The sequence below is a fragment of the Echinops telfairi genome, unplaced genomic scaffold (genome assembly GCF_000313985.2).
Source record: "Echinops telfairi isolate 266 unplaced genomic scaffold, ASM31398v2 ScPeMD7_7469;HRSCAF=8507_1, whole genome shotgun sequence".
NCBI classification, from domain to species: Eukaryota; Metazoa; Chordata; class Mammalia; order Afrosoricida; family Tenrecidae; genus Echinops; species Echinops telfairi.
In genome coordinates this window covers 39547810-39555127 of record NW_022111373.1, presented here as the reverse complement: position 1 = coordinate 39555127, position 7318 = coordinate 39547810, and positions in this window count along the sequence as shown.

The following is a 7318-nucleotide window of genomic DNA, read 5'->3' as shown; positions in this document are numbered from 1 at the left end:
GGGGGGCTGTGATTTATGCTAGGGGTAGCAAGGATTTCTGGGCAATGTGGTGCCAAGATATGCATGGACTCTACGTGCTCTGTCCAAATCTTCTCCTTTGCTCACATGCCCTGACAAACTACCCCCTGACAGATTTCATAAATATATTTTTTTGTGGGATTAGAATTTATAACTTGTTTCTTTGTTTGTCTCAGCGCTAACGTTCTGATGTCTTTGTAAGATTGGAAAGTGGCTCATCTTGCACTTTCATCTCTTTCCTATAGTGGTACTTGAAAATAAAGAGCACTATTTGAATCTAAGGAGTCCTCATGGGGAAGTGGTTACAAGGTGGGCTGCTACCTGCACAGTCAGCAGTTTGAATCACCAGGTGCTCCATGGGAAGACGAGGGGGCTCTCCACTCCCACAGACAGTTACATTCTCAGATGGTCACGGGATCAGTTCTACCCTGTCTTGTGGGGTCACTGTGAATGGGCACCAACTCAATGCCAATGAGTTTGTTTGTTTATATTTGCATATAACGATCTCTAAAAGGAAATTAAATGAGAAGTATGATTTTGTTCAACTGAAGAGTATGGTTCTAAAGTTTTAAATGCTGTAAAAAGCCTGAAGAATGTTTCAATAGGGTCATAGAGGAATTATTAATATTTGTTAAATTATTGGAGTACAGATTCTTTTATTTTATATTTGTAATATTTCAAAAATGTTCTATATGTAAATTTCAAAACACAATAAGGAAAGGAAGTTTATGCATCAGTTAATGAACTGGAACTATGTACATTTCTTACATCTTGCAAAAGTTTTATCTATTTGTATCTGTAAATACAATTACAAAATTGACAAATTTTCTTCTGAAATCTTTGAGTCCTAGAAAGGTTTTAAGGGAATTAACTATAATGTTCGCAGTAGTTTACTACCAGAAATAAAGACTATACATCTAAATAAAAATGAGATTCTATCTGTGTGATGTATATTTACCCCCTAAGAAGTCATTTGTGTATGCATAAAAAAATCATGTCTCAAGCTAACCGCTTCTTCATCGGATAACAATTGTATCTTTTTTTTCCCTTTATTTTTTTGTTTTGTTTTGCTTTAATCATTTTATTGGGGGCTTATACAACTCTTATCAAAATCCATACATTCTTCAATTGTATAAAGCACACCTGCACATTTGTTATGCTCATCGCTCTCAAAACATTTGCTCTCCATATAAGCCCCCAGCATCAGCTCCTCACTCCCTCCTTCCTCATCCCCCTTCCCCCACAGCCCCCTGGAAATTTATAAATTATTATCTTGTCATATCTTACTCTGTCCGATTTCTCCCTTCACCCACTTTTCTGTTCTCCGTCCTCTAGGGAGGAGGTTATATGTAGATCCTTTAATCCCTTCCCCATCTCTACTCCACCCTCCCTGTATCGCCACTCACACCACTAGTCCTGAAGGGATCATCCATCCTGGATTCGCTGTGTTTCCAGTTCCTGTCTGTACAAGTGTACATCCTCTGGTCTAGCCAGATTTGTAAGGTAGAATTGGGATCATGACAGTGGGTGGGGAGGAAGAATTAGGAAGATAAAACACCTATATACATCGAAAGAATTCACCAAGAGAGTAATAAGAGAGTCCACAGACTGGGAAAACATCTTTAGCAATGACACATCAGACAAAGGCCTTATTACTAAAATCTGAAATATTCTGCTAGCTTCCAAAAAGAAAAAAAACTAATTGCCCACTGAGGAGGTGGACAAAGGGCATGAATAGAAGTTCCACAGGAGCAGAAATCCGAATGGCCAATAAACATATGTGAAAATGTTCGCGATCTTTAGCCATAAGAGAAATGCAAAGTAAAACAATAATGAGATACCACCTAACACCCTCAAAGATAGCCCAATTCAAAAAATCAGAAAGCAACAAGTGTTGGACGGGCTGTGAGGAGACAGGAACTCTCATCCACTGTTGGTGGACCTGTAGGTATGTACAGCCAGTATGGAAGTCGATCTGGCGATATATAAGCAGATGGAAATCGAGTTACCATACGACCCAGCAATCCCCCTACTGGGCATATACCCAGAAGAGACAAGAAATAAACCAAGCCCAGACATCCGTGCTCGAAGTTCATCCCGGCACAGTTCACAATTGCAAGGAAGTGGAAACAACCCAAATTTCCATCAACTGACAATTGGATTAAAAAACTGTGGTATGTACATACAATGGGGTACTATGCATCGCTGAAAATCAGTGATGCATGCATGAAGCACATTGCCACATGGGAAGAACTGGAGGAACTCATGGTAAGCAAAGTAAGCCAAGCACAAAAGGACAAGTACAACATGAGTCCGCTGAGGTGAACTTAAAAAAACAAACAAAAAAACCCCGCAAAATGGGCATAAGGAAAAAGCTGCTGTACACAAACATTCCAGGGGTGAAGACCAGGTAGTATGGTAAGGGACAATTGTATCTTTCCAATATTGCTCCATATAGTCCTTCCAGTTGAAAGCTACTCAAAGTATAACTAGGGAAAAATTGTCATGTCAAAGTTCAGTCAACCTAATGACATGGTTAGCGCAAAGCTTTGGGGACCTTTAATTGCTGAAGTGGCACAACTTAAAATGAGAATAAATAACTGCAATTATCTATTAATGATGAAAATGTGTAGCAAAAATAATTACTGGCACTGGCAATTATGAATCGGATCCTTTTATGATTTCAAAAATGACTAATTGGATAGGAATGGTCTCAGATTCAAGATTTAAAAACGTTTCATTGTTTAAATTTACCCATGAATCACTAAAGCCAATGATGATGATAGTGAAGAGCATCTAATCATGATAAATAGATAATTATTGATGATTGGAAATGAAAAAGTTGGAAACATAGAGGGATTGCTCATTGGAAAACATGGCTATGGTAATATAAATGTCACTGGAGATTACATAGTAGAATATCGCAAGATAAAGGACCTGTTCAATGTAATACTTTTCTCAACAAGATAAACAGTGACTTCAACAGATGTGATTCATCAGAATCCAGTTGACTACATACATCTGCAGGAATAGACAATGGAGAATCTCAGTAACATCAGAAAACAAGGCCAGCAGCTTGCTGTGAACCAGCTCATCGATTGCTCTCATGCAAGTTCAGATTGAAGTTGAAGAAAATGAAAATGTTGTAGGAGTCAAAATATAACATTTCATTTAATCTCTAAAGATCCATTTAAATTTATTCTATTTTTAATAGTTTATGGTTTTTTTTGGATTGAAGCTTTTGTCTGTTTTACTTTGTAGTGGTGATTAGTTTTAATTTTTTGTTTTTTGAAACAATTTTTCTGTATGAGATCCAGGATAGGTAACCCTATAGAGGTGGATTAATGATTCCTTGGGACTTTCACAGGGGAGGTTGGGGAGAAATGGAGAGTTCATACTCCATTTCATACAAATGAAAAAACTCTTCTAAAAACGATTGTGGTAATAATTGTACAACTCTTCTTGATGTGAATAAACTATTGAATTTTATGATATTAGATTTATATCCCAATAAAGCTATGGAAGATATATATGTATATCCCTTAATTTAGCTTACCTAATTTTAGAAACCAAACTCAAGAATAGATATGGTGGATAAAAAATAATAAACCAAGGAGTTGTGGTATGACATCAAGAATATTATAATACTTAGGAATAAATGAAACCAGAGAAACAAAGGCCTAAACAAAGAAAACCACAGAACACTATTACAAGAGTTCAAAAGAGACCTAAACAGATGGAAGCATTTTCATGCATATGAAGTCTTAATATTGTGAAATGTCTGCACTACTCTCCAAAGAAATCTATAAATACACTGCAATTCTGCTCCAAACAGGAACTTTATTTTGTAGAGAAATGGAAATTAGTTACTAAATTCACAGAGAGATGGAAGATAGCTAAGATAAAATAAGCAGAACACCAAACTCACTGTCATCGGGTTGATGCTGAGTAATTGTGACCCTAAAAGAAAGGAACAACTGCCCGTGTGTGTTTGTGAGACTCACATTTTACAGGAGTAGAAAGTCTCGCCTGGCTTCCATGAGTGGTTAGTGGTGTCATACTCCTGACCTTACAGTTAACAAGCCTAAGTGTAATCCACTTTGCCAGCAGGGCTCTTATAAGATAAATGAACTTTTAAAAGAAGGACAGTATAGGAAGCCTCAAACTGCCTTGCCTCAAAAATCTATTACAAGCCACCATTGTCAAAAGAGCCCAATACAGATAATGATAGGCCACTAACCAATGAATCAATGGAAAACCCAGAAAAAAATGCATGCACTACAAGCAAATGATCTTCAACCTAAGGCCCAAAACTCATTAAATGGGCAAGAGACAGTCTCTTCAACAAATGATGTTGGTGAAATTGGATTTCCATCAGGAGAAGAATAAAATTGAACCCATACATCACTCCATGTACAAAATGAACTCAAGATGGGTCAAAGACCTAAATGTAAAATCCCAGATCTAGAAAAGATTATCAATGATAAGACAGGGATAAACTTAAATGCCAATTACAGGATATACACATATCAAATATAATGAAGTATTAAATATACTGAAGGAAACACATACAGAAAACAAAATAGATGACAGTGACCTACTAAAAATAAGACACATTCATACAAATACTTAATTAAATGAGTAAAAAGAGAGCCCACCAACTGGGAAAAATATTTAGCAAAGACAAAATAGGCAAGTGATTATTCTCCAAAATATATACAATAATACATGACTTCCATAAGAAAACCATTGAATAAAATAATCCAATTAAAAGTGGGCAAAAACATGAACAGAGTTCACCAAAAATGGCATTCAACTGGCTAATGAGGGCAAGAAAACATCCAAGAGATCCAAATCAAAAACCAATAAGATACTAGCTTTTTCCAATAATGAAAGCCCAATTAAACAACAACAGAAAAAGAATCAAATGTTGGAGAGGTTACAGAGTTATTGGAACTCTCATACTCTGCTGATGGGTCTGTAAACATGTACCAACATTGTGGATATCGATACTCTGAATAACTGGGAATGGATGTCTCATATGATCCAGCAATTCCTCTGTATATATGAACTTAAATAAAAGATATAACATGCACAGACACTTAGGTTAATGGCACCACTACTCACAATAGCAATAAATTGGAAATAGCTCCAGATTTCATCAGTGGAAGAATGGCTAGAGAGACTGGTACACAAGCAACGGAATACAATGCATAGTAAAAATTCATTGATGAAACTATGAAGCACCTCAGGACATAGGTGGGACAGGAAAACTTCACCCTGGGTGAAATTAGTCAGTCACCAAAGAACAAATATTGTAGAAGTTCATGTCTCTAAGGACAAACACCAAAATAAAGAGAGGTATCTGTTCTCAGGTCATGTAATCATTTCATCAGGCCTTCCCTAACAGTGTAATATTGTGTCTGTTTAATGCTTACTGTCCTTTAATCATGCCTCTATTTGTACATTTTAAAAAGCACTTATTTAGAGAAGATTTCAGCTTAGCTGGGTTAATGCTTTAGTTTTATGTTTTGGGGGTTACTTTTTTAGGGGAGAGGGACAGAAACAAATAGTCCTATAATGTACCTTTGTCTATCTACACCTCAAATTAATAGACACTCCTGTAATGGCAGCTCAAGAAGAAGTAGTAAAATATTATATTAAAATGTGCAAAGACCTGGAAACAAAAAGGAAGAACACACTCGGCATACTTTACATGGGAAAAAAAGATTCAAGCCTGGAATTGCAATATTGAAAGATTCCATGGACAAAATATTGAATGATGCAGGTAGCATCCAGAACCAGAGAGAAAGAATAGAGTCACTACACCAAAAAAAGAAGTAGTTGATGGGCATTCCAAGAGGTAGCATATGATGATGAACCAATGGTACAGACAGAAGTCTAAGTTTCACTGAAGGCATTAGCCTAAAGCAAATTTCCAATAAATGATAGAATACCAATTGAAGTATTCAACCAGATGATAAAGCACTGGAAACTCTCATCCATGGCAAGAAATATGGACGATAGCTACTTGGTCAACTGACTGGAAGAGATCCATACTTATATCCATCCCAATTAAAGATGAACCAATAAAATGCACCAATTATACAACAATATCAATGCTGAAGGTCAACCAAAATCAGTTTCAGAAGTACATTGACAGGGAGCAGTCAATATTTCAAGCTGGACTCAGAAGAAGACATGGGACAAATGATAGCATTGTTGATTTTAAGTAGAACTTGGCTAAAAACAAAGAATACCTGAAAAATGTTTACATGTGTTTTATTGATTATGCAAAGGAATTTAACTGTGTGGATTATGGCAGAATATGAAAGTGTAGATTGAGAAGAAAAGGAATTCCAAAATATGCAGAATACTGCTGGTGTTCATGTGAAATATATACATAGATTTAGAGGCAACTGTTCAAACAGAGCAAAAGTTTATAGCATGTTTTAAAATAAGGAAAGGTGTGCAGTGGTAGTTATATAGTCTGGTCTCAATTTGAGGATTAAGAGTGAAGCGGTGGAGTCTAACCTGTCAATCAGATAATAGCCAGAGAGATCTCTGTGTGGGCATGGCCTTCTCCTGAGGATTCTGGAAACTCCTGTATTCCTCCCTGGAGGTGGGAGACTCTCTCTCTATCTCTGTCTCACTCTCTGTCCCTCTCTGTCTCTCCGTGGACTCCCTGTGAGACATCCCTGTGGAGAAGACACATGGAGAGAGGCTGATGGAGCCAGACCTCTGGAGCCGGAGAAGCCACGCGTAGCCCCCTGTCAGTGCTGAGATACTTACACAAAACTTCCCAAACCCAAAACTTCCCAAAACTTGCCTGTGATCTTCCTGCATTCGGCATCATTGCATGTGTTTCATGAATCTGAAGAGGACTTTATAGATTGTTATCAGACATATGGGCTAATATTGGACTTATGGACTTGATCTAAACTGGGCTGGGCTGTTTTCTCAATATTCAATTGCTCTTGTATATAAAGTTCTTTCTTATACACGTATGAGTATGTCCATGAATTTGTTTCTCTAGTCTACCTGGACTAACACAAGGGTTGTGTCCTTTCACCATCCTTATTCAATCTATGTTGAATATTCAGTCTATGTTCAGCAAGTCACCATCAGAGAAGTTGGATTATATGAAGAAGAATGGAGCATCAGGATTGGAGGAAGGCTTATTAACAAACTTTGATATGCAGATTATCCAACCTTATTTATTGAAAGAGAGGAGGACTTTAAACATTTACTAATGGAGATCAAGGATGTAGCCTTAATTATGGATTAGAATTTGAGGTAA